The following is an 11,301-nucleotide window of genomic DNA, read 5'->3' as shown; positions in this document are numbered from 1 at the left end:
TATAAATCAGCAGCGTTGAAAATCGAAAAACCTGCACATCGAAGTATCTGATCCAAACGTAAGTGTGCACTTTATCACCGTTTCCAATTTTTCTGGCACAAGTGATACAGCCATAATATCTCACACATGTAATGCATTCTATCTAGCTGCGATATATATCCCGACAGAGTATCAAACTTTGTGGATCTTGGCATAAAAGGGAGGGAAGGATCGGTTGAGAGCAGAGAAAAGTTTGAGCGTGAATGAAAAAAGGCAACACGACAGCATTTTCCTTCCGCTGTATCGACCTATCAGTTTTTGAACGTTGTTACATTGTAGAATGAATATAAGTTCGATACGCCTAGGTAGATAAACTTTTTGCGACCGTAAGCAATTTTTTTTATAGAATGTTACTTCCTATCGATTGCAATTTTTGATAACAAGATTTTGTTACCTGGTAAACTAATTATCTTTCCAGGGAAGAGGTTCTACTTTTAAAGGTTCTACTTTTTTAATGAACACATCGACTATAAAACGAACTTTTTTATTGGCTCGATGTAAGTAATGAGTGCTATGGAACATAAAAATCATGATGGTCTTTCTGAACGTTCGTAATCTGCAAATGGCCGATGTATCAACCTAACCTATATACTTCGGTCCACTTGCATAACAAAATCTATATTAATTCTATCGATACATCTTGTGTTAGAATAATTACAAAATATACGATGGAACATATATTGGAATAATTAAAAAATGTATAATAGAACATAAAATATAATAATTACAGAATGTTTAACAGAGTAACTGAAGAATGTACAATAGATTGTGTAATAGACTAATTAAAAAATAGATAGCAGAACGTACAATATAATAATTAAGAAATATATAGTAGTACATATAATAAAATAATCAAAGAAGACAAGTAAAAAATTAATATTTGACATTTGATATTTAATTCGAACAACGTGTTACATGTCTAAAGCCAATAACCTTCAGGTTCAAATTGAGAACATTTTCCAGTTGCGCAAAACAGTTTTCAGAGATCTATTGGATAGGTAGAAGCTCCATGGGCTTGGTTTTAAGACAGATATTGCTTTCGCGGTTTCTTTTAAAGCTCACCGAATTAATGACAGAAGTTCACCGAAAGTAATATCGGAGCCAATGCAGTTTATTTAGTTGTTGGTATCGAACGTCGAAGTATCGAATGTTCAATATTGTTGTCGTAGGAAACAACCGAAATAACATCTTCCTTAGAGGGCTTCTTATTGATCTATGAAAATGTGACAGGATAACAGACTAGTGATTACCAACAACTGCTGAACTTTTCGTTGTTACAATCCTCCTGAGGAGCCGAGCGGGAATCACGAAGAGATAAAAATAATTTGATCTTTATACATGAGATCGTTGAGTAAGGAATTTAAGTTATGTAAAATTATTCTATGGGAAATTTTAACTCTACTTTCGTTGAATAATGTATAACTGCTAACTTCGAGGAATAAACTTGTTGATTATACACTAATTGTTTAATATTAATTATATCTATCGGTAGTATAAACAGTTGCCATTCATTAAATAATTTAAAACACATTGATATTTTAAAGAAGGCTGATATTTTATGAAAGTATTATTTTTTTAAATATTAACAGTAATACGAAATATTAAATTGTGTTTGACGATGATAGAAACAAAGTTACTTGCAATTATTAATTTATTACATAAATTGTGAGAATAAAAATGAAAAAGTGAAATATTGGATTTTTAATCGGTTTTGAAGTACCGAGTTATTTTTCTGAATCAAAATAAAAATAAAAGTAATTAGTTTAGTTTGTAGAAGATCCGATGGTCTTCAGGTTCGAGGGCAAATGCCGCGTTATCGATGAATATTCGTCCGCCTACGGGCTTCAGGGTTGAGCTGTTCTATTTCACGAGATAAGCTCTGAATATTTAATGCGATATTTTGGAAAATAGGATGGTTTATCGATGGATATTAACAAAATGCCATTAACGCTTGCAGATTGTATTTCCGCGATACTTGACTGTATGCAGGAAGGAACAGCGCACACACGTGCCGCTTGCCGGAAGCGCACGTGTACCAAAGAGTCAACGGAACGTCGATCGTACAGTTACGAAATTAAATTAAACCGGATTTAATTAAAATGAAGCAATTCGTACAATAATAGGGCGAGATAATGGAATAAATTACAGAAGCATGACTAATAACAGAAATAATATTTATCTGTGATAGGTGTACAAGATAAAACGACGAACCACAACAAAAATATAACAGTAAAGCTAGCATAAAGCTAACATAAGCTAACATAAAGCTTACTGGTTATTTGAACCGTTCAGAAGTTTTGTGAACTTTAAATTATTTACTAAATAATTTATTAGTAATTTAAATTTAAATTATTTATTTATTGTTTATTAATAATTTAAATTGTATGTGTATTTATTTTGAATTCACACATATGTGAATATGTTTTAAATAAATATTGTAAATAGATGTTTTAAATAAATTTTAGTTGTATATATATTTATTTTGAATTCACGCATATGTGAATATGTTTGAAATAAATTTTCAGATATGTGAATTTTACAGGATTTATGTCATTTAATAATTATACAAAATATCCGTAATACTATTTCATGATATCATTTGTAATATCTAAATCTTTGTCATTCTGTACAGCCGGTATCATACATGATCACCGTTGCGCAATAATTAATCCAATTAATGATTTACGATTGTAACTAACGTGAAATTATATGCATGATCAATGACTATGATTACTGAGTAATGTAGCAATTATACTGAATGAATAACTAGATGTAATGGATGCAAATGTAATCAATTTGATAATTGATAATCTTCGGATGATTACGTTTTTGGTTATTAACTCGGATATTGATATAGTAGTACAGAACAATTTTTATAAAAATTGTGTTTACTAAATAATTTGTCTGAAAAGACACGAAACAAAATGCTACATAACGTTAATTTCAGTCAAAGAAAAATTAATTTGTTCAATGATCTTAAACTAAAGATCAATAATTATAGATTACCAAATATATTCACAATTTTTTATTTATTCCAAAAATAATTAATTCATTAATGTTTAGACTTGTGACTTATGATTAGATTTGATTATAATCACAATAGTATGATTATTTTTATTAATCAGTTACAAAAGTAATAACAAAATAATCGAAATTACTCTCCGTCTGTTATTAATTCACAGCGTTTTCGGAACTCTATATTTTTTACCTTCACCAAACTCGTTAAGTACTTAGTTAATCTATCATGAACCGACGATGCAATCTACCTACATAAGTACCAAGAGTTAAGCCAGGTTTACATGGGTGTAATAAATGGGTTAGTTACCTGTACCGCTAACTTGTGAACTACCTACAAATCCAATGTAATTCAAGTGGCAATATACTCGTTCAAGTATTGAATAATGCGGAGAGTTCGGAAAAGTAAATTAACCGGAAATGATGATCGGTACAGTAAATGGTGATAGTAACTAGATAGATGTACAGTTCATAGACCTTTAAATTTGTCAAGTCAGTTACCAACATTGACACCACACAGCGAACAGAACCTGTCAATTGTAATGGATATGGCCGCTAACTGGGAAGTTTATCTATTTCAGAGATGGACAGGTCAGATATCTGTCAACCAACTCAGAGCACCCTGGTGTTAACATTTTGGTTGTTTACTTCATTTAGCTGTATTTGGTTGGAAAGTTCAAATTTTCAAATTGTGGCAGGTCCGAAATTTGGCGATTCAATTGTATAGAAATTAGGGAGATTTGATTACTTGGGAGTTGGGGGTATTTGATTAGTTAGAAGTTAGGGGTATTTGATTACTTGGAAGTTAGGGGTGTTTGTAGGTTTCAAAATTTAGTAGTTAAGGAAGTTGATAATGTGGGAAATAATGTTTCTATGTTTTCGAATTTCTATATGCTGGAATTCCTATATTTCCGAGTTCTTATATTCTCAAATTCATACATCTCCAAATTGGTATATTCCCTAATCACTACGTCCTCAAATCGCTATGTTCTCAAATCGCTATGTTCTCAAATCGCTATGTTCTCAAATCACTATGTTCTCAAATCGCTATGTTCTCAAATCGCTACGTCTCCAAATCGGTATATTCCCAAATCGCTACATCCCTAAATTCCTACATCCCCAAATAGCTACGAATCCAAATCGGTATATCCCTAAATTGCTATGTCCCCAAATCGCTACATCCCCAAATCGCTACGTCCCCAAATTCCTACATCTCCAAATCGTTACGTCCTCAAATTCCTATATCTCCAAATCGTTACGTTCCCAAATTGACACGTCCTCAAATTGACACGTCCCCAAATTGACATCTCCTCAAATTGACACGTCCCCAAATCGCCACATCCAAAAATTGTTACGTTCCCAAATCGCCACGTCCCGAAATCGCCACATCCCCAAATCACTACGTCTCCAAATCGCCACGTCCCGAAATCGCTACGTCCGCAAATCACTACGTCCCCAAATCACCATATCCCCAAATCGCCACATTCCCAAATCACCACGTCCCCAAATCGCTACATCCCCAAATAGCTAAGTCCCGAAATCTCTGCAGCTCCCCTCAGTCAGAATCAATTGATCAGAAATAGTGCTACTTGCTTTCAGCAAATGTTATTGTCACTACTATTATTAGCCAAAATGTAACTGTAAGTATTCACAGTGGCCATAGACCTTCTTTTACTTTAACCCACACATGCGCTAACCCATGGATGGATATCCTCTACAATTGTCATCGCGTGTCCTCTCACAGCGGAACGTGCCATTTGGACAAAATCCCCGCGCTAAGAACGTAGAGAACGCACGCACGTGTTTCCCTTTTATCGGATGCACACGTGCAGGGAAAAGTCGGGGTAAGGGGCAATGCGCATAAGTATCTCCGGGTTTTCCTTGTGAATACGTTGAATGACCGTTAGGAAGGAAAGGCAATATCGAAGCTCGCTGACGTGGCGGCCCAAAAAGCCCTCCGCTTTCTGCAGCATCGTCCGGTTCACCCCTTTCACGTCGCTAGATCTATCGTCCTATTCTTCCAGCTTGTTAATGTTCAATATCTCCGATGTTCTTCGTCTTTCGAACGACGTCTGCTGGTATGCATATGTAGTAGGCTGAGAAGGTTTAATCCTGGATGATCGCCCAGACTCCATTGTTCGTTTACTCGATGTTCGGAGATGCAAATTTGTTACTTGTGACTTGTATTAGTTTTAGAGAATTTGTTAAGTAAGTTATTTGTAATTTATTCGTTTTTGGACAATTTGTTTATTTGAGGTAATAGTTTGCTTATCGTTGAGATAAGAATGGGTTAGCTGTTACTTATGGCCGAGATAATAACAGGATTGCTACTGTCTATATAGATAGACTATAGACTATAGAATCGGTGTAATAGTAGGTTTGCTGTTGTCAAAAAAATAGTCTACCATAAAATGTTGACTACACTTAACAATCTATATATGTTCTACATTCAAAATTTCAATTTTTATCTGTTTATGACATTTGACGGGTGAACTACCCTTTTTATAAGTACATTTGAAAGGTTAGATCCTAATCAAGTCAGAAATGAGTGAATGTTAACAAGTTCAAGTAACACTTTCAAAATTATAAATTCCTTACACTTTATTATGTTATAATAATAACAACAATTGTATGTGAATATTAGAAGAACAGTATTAAGTAATCTATAACCAAAAGAACATGATGTATACCTTTAAATCTCAATGTGTATCTACACGTGTGCGTTCAGAATTCGATCATAGTTGATGTTACTGTTTTCGAAAAAGAGAATGTTTAGAAGTTGATCCAATAAAAAATTGAAAAATTTATTTTGTCGTTACAGTAATAAATTTTTAATAAAATTCAAAGTTAATTCACTATAAGCATTTACTTAGTTCATTACTTTTGAAATGTACATAGTTTTAAACTTATCACACGTTCTTCAGTGCTGATTCATTTGTTCATTCTCTGATAAATAAAGCAGGAACACAATTTTCATAAATATAACCTGCAAAGTAATTTTGCCTTTGATCTACACGTACGTTCAGCTAATTACGATTTTGGAGAAGTTTATGCTAGATTTAATCGATTTGGACAAGTACTCCAGACGAAGAAGACATTAACCCAAGTTGGCACGAAAAAGGCTAGACAGGAATTTCTCGATAGTTGCCGGGCACGAATCCAGTTTCTACCCTAAAATGGTTCGTGTCTAATATATTCACCCCTGTTTTTCATATGTTTATCGTATGTACTTTTAGAAACGAATATTTGAATCTGAAGAGGCAGACTACAAGAAGATTGATTGATCAAATATTTTAGCTCAATACGTCACTGTTAAAATACGTGAATAAATGCTTCATTTTGTACGTATTTAAAATCCAATATTTACACATTCTGTTTACATTAACGTCAATTTCTTAAATAATATAATAATATATGGTTAATAATAACAATATATTCAAGAATATAATACGATAGCTAATATTGGAATAATATCAAATAAATTCCTTTCGCTACACATTTCAATACCTTTTACATTTCTTTATTTATTCGGAAAATAAATTATTTAATTATTGTATTCCGCTTTTGTGTAATACTCTCGATTATTCGCGGTATTATTGAACAAAAGGTTTCGGTAATATCTGCAATCTCATGAAAGTACCTACGAAAATATGTCATCGATGTTCTTTAATTTTCATTTCCGGATATGTTCCTTTTACATTTTAATAATTGCGAAGGCATTTGTATAATTAAAATACGATATTCGCGAATCAATGCTCATTTATGAGCGCATACTAATTATACGAAAAATCAATAATGAGTATTTCATATAATCTCGCAAATCAGTAAGGTGAAGCGACGTGTGATATTTCGCAACCGGTTAAAGGTTAATATAAAATTAATTCCTGATCCGAGCAATATTATTACAGTTAAGTTAGGTGCTTTGCAACTATAACATCAAAAAATAATCTTCATAAAATTTAGAAATAAAAATGAATACCTGACCCGAGCAATATTATAACATACTGTATTTTGCAACTATAACGAAACCTCAAAAAAATAATTTTCATACGGGAATACAATTTAGAAACAAAAATGTAAGGAAGTATAAAAGCAGAATTCAAAAATTATTGTACGAAATGATACCTGTAGTCTGAAACGCGTTTTCAGCAATTTGTGAGAATTTCATAAAACTGCATTGTCGTTCTTTAGCCACAGTGCCATAAAAGAATAGGAAGCATACGTAAAAAAATACAAGGTTTCCAACGTTTGTAGCACATCCCGTCGTATACACTTCGGAATAAACGGATCGAATGAAAAGAAATTTTTGGCCGCGAGAAAGCGTGGATTTCTTTATGAAATGGCGGGCGCACGGGCAGCAGTCCAGTATTTGCGATGTATGGAACATCGCGCAATCGATTCAACGCGAATCTCGCGTGGTTTTTGGTCGCTGCTGAAATTGCCAATTTAATGCAGTTAGGAAAATATATTTTCATGCTACGTCTGGCCGAGCGTAACGTATCGCGCCGAGTATTTTATATATAATTAAATTCAATTGAACGTAATGGCCTGCTACGGTCCCACCGACCGCCACATTTTTGCCCGATTCCTCCATGTTGCGCCGAGGTAGCAATTAATTGCGGCCCATGAGCTAACGTTTTATGCACTCGCGACAGAAAATTATTCATTCCGCTTGCATCTCTGCACACTATCGATGGGGGAAATGCAATAGATTTGCAGTCAACAGCTGCGAATTTATTTGGGTAATATTCGGAAAGTGTTATTTTCTGTTTGCGTCACGCGCGAAATAATGGCACACTCGGCTGCTCAGACAGTGAAAAATTGAAACGCGTTAGCATCGCAAAAGGTGTAAATGGAATCAATTTCTTTTAAAAGGATTATAACCTTTTTATAATAAAATTTTTATTTTATTTTATTATTCATTTCACACTCGAACTTTTTGTACCATACTTTCATATATATATCAAAAATATTCCTCAAATATTTATTAAGCTTTGTATTTGTCAACGTACAATATATGAATAAGGAACAATAAAAAACGTAAGTAAAATTGAAGATTATTTTACTGTTAAGCTACCTATATGCCCAAGTGTATTTCATAATCACATTACATACATATCTACATACTTATTGAACATGTACATATGTAAGAATTGTATCGCATATGTATGTAATATAAAGTGCTTCATGATGAACGAAGAATTATACTATGTTAGCAAAACATGAAGAAAATCTTGCGGTAACAAATTACGTATAATATCAAGCACATCTTATTTTTAAGAATGAAATTCACCTTTCTACTATAACAATACATACTTCTTCTCTACGCTTCTCCAGTACTTCTCTAAAAGAATGCTTTTCACAGAACTACAATGACAGCACTAATCAATAGAACCACAAATGAATCAAAAAAGAACTTCAACAAGTTTTTTAAATCTCTTCGAGGTCCTAAAAAAACAGTAGTCAAGCACAATGTCCAACTGAAAAGACAGCCCTTAAGACTCGAATGAGACCCCCAGATTGGAGAGAGCGTAATAAAAAGTGGGCAACAACGAGAATTTTTGCGGTAACGAAACTTCCCTGCTAACAAGTCATCTTCGTTCATTGTCCTATCGGCATTCTGGCAGGTTGGAAGAATTGAATGGATAGCAGAGACGGCTGAGAATTAAACTTTTGGCCGGAGACAATGAGAGGCTCTGTTGGCACACGCGCTGAACAGCCTGCCTGCGAACAATGCCCTAGCAATATCTGTACCGTGGAAGACAAAATGGCTAGGCCCATATGCAGCAATGGAAATGGTGAGACAATTTTAATGCTGCCGTCCATTTTCATATTTGAGGTCATTTTGTGTATATCCTTTACACATGCATTAGGTTTCACGTTAAATTTCGGAATATCGAAAATCTCATGCAATTTGGTAGCAAATTAGTAGTAATTGACATTGGTGATACGTCAATTTGGAGCTTAATGTTTGCTGAAAATTTTGATGTAAGCTTTTTGTAATTTTTTTAGTATGAATTGATTAATCAATCAATTCATTGTTTGTCAGAAAATCGTCGCTGCGCAATGGGATGCGCAGTAGGATGCGCAGTAGGATTCGCTGATCAATTTAATGATTGATAGTTTTATATTAAAAACGTTAATAATAGCTTTTTATTCCTAATTTTCAGCAAATATGACGTTTTAAATTCGTGCAATACAAGTACTATTTTATGTAGTTTTATTGAATTATTCCATGTTTTTGATGTTCTGAAACAAATCGTTATTTGTTAATATATTTTATGACAGATGTAGGTGATTTTTATCAAACATAAATATCTCAAGACATCAAATGATAATATACACTAAAATGAAATTCAGTAAACTACCAATGAGCTAAGTTCTGATATTCATGAAAAAGTTCATTGTCAAGAACAAATTCATAAAAAGTTCTAACAAACCAACCACAGAAAGACCGGAGTGAAATCGTTTGCTGTGGTTCGATATTACGAAGAGATACACACAACATACGTGCCGTCTTATCAAATGGTAGAATCAAGAGTGTTTGACGTGAAAGCTAATGGATCCCCTAGTACGATGTTATCGCAAGGACTAAAATCGAACGAATGACAAACATCAACGGTCTTGACCGATAAGACTCAAAGGACGGGATTAACCTTTCAGTGGCTGCTGGTGAAATTGATTGTAAATGAAAGCGAGGTGTAGATAATCGGATCAGCGAATGTTTATGATCAAACGAATGTGAATCACCCGACTTCAGCGTCTGAAAAAATCAACCATCTGATGTTTCCATCGTAAGAAATTATTTTTAATATATTGTTCTTAATGCAAGTAGAGGTAAATCGTTATTATTCTTCTATGTTTGTGATAATAAACACATTAAACCTACCATATTTAATTTTTGTCGTATTATGACATTTTTCTGTAGTCTTCTATTTTGAATATTCATGTATTTCTGACAATAGCGGTATGACAATAGATTTAGCATATTTAATATTTTTCGTGTGTAGTGTTTTATTTCGAGTAAATTGCAGTTCATGATAGAGCTTACATTGTATCGTGAACAACAACTGATTCCAGAAATACTGGAGCCCTTTGGTTAATCATACGACATTTGTGCATATGTCATATTCGGTAATTAGCTGCTAGCATTCAAAGCGGAATTCGCACGAGTAGTCCCAGACGTCGAAATTCTCGGCATAGACGGAAATGAAGGGGTTAACGATGGAACAATACAAGCTTGTTTCAAGCTATCCATAATGAGGTCGTCCGCTCGCGAAATATGGTTAATTATCTGGTCGCAGACTTGCCTGACATCGACTCGAACATGGAGACGTTTCCTTAATTTCACGGATAATTAGTGGAACAGAAGCGTTCCTGTGCTCTTTCACAGGCAAGAACGAATGCAAAAGTACGCGCGAAATGTGCTGATTGCATTAGCGGAAAGACGAATAGCCGTTTCGGTGAATGGGTTCGTTAACTTGCACGCTTACAAATTGCCCACCATTTTGGTCGACCGTTCTCCCCCCTTTGCCGCTGCTTTTTTTTCTTTCGCGCTCCGGAAAATTCGCTGGAGCTAGATAAGGCTGCCAGAGATTAGACGTTAATACCTGCGCAGATCTTAACATCACCAATCTCCCATTAACCCTCGTATCTCCGCCAGAAAACAGGATCCAAATGGCGGTACGGTGTATTAATATTCGAACACCATGATGTAGCTCTCACAGCTCCACTTACAATTATAGATAATGAAGTAGTCTCAAATTTTTAGTTTCACGTCCGTCTGATACAAAATTTTTTTTATACGCTCCATCGTTTTTTTTTTTTTTTAGAAATAAATCTTTTCTTTTTGTATATTTCGTTGATTAATTTTTTTTTATTTATTGAATTACAATATCACCACATACATTTTCTTTTGAAACTTGACTTGAAGTATCAAAATGTATTTTCTGAACAAAGTTCTCAAATTTAAGTATTAATGTAGATGGACTATTTTATCTAAGGATTACCTTGAATTTTCTGTAAGAAACTTTTATTGAATTTTTTGAGGTTTGAGTTCTATGTAATTTTACTGATATTTTAACATTTTTTATGTGTTTCATAATTATATTCTTGGTTATGTGTTTGTGGAGTGTCAATTGAAAATGCGTATAAATTTTGATAACTAGAAATTTTCACTTTATCACAGATAAAATATTAAACTATTTGAATGCTCGTTGCTTTAAACAATTTTTTTTTTAAATTCTT

Source organism: Megachile rotundata, chromosome 7, assembly GCF_050947335.1.
Source record: "Megachile rotundata isolate GNS110a chromosome 7, iyMegRotu1, whole genome shotgun sequence".
NCBI classification, from domain to species: domain Eukaryota; kingdom Metazoa; phylum Arthropoda; class Insecta; order Hymenoptera; family Megachilidae; genus Megachile; species Megachile rotundata.
The sequence above is the reverse complement of the archived record's forward strand: the minus strand, read 5'-3'. Positions refer to the sequence as shown.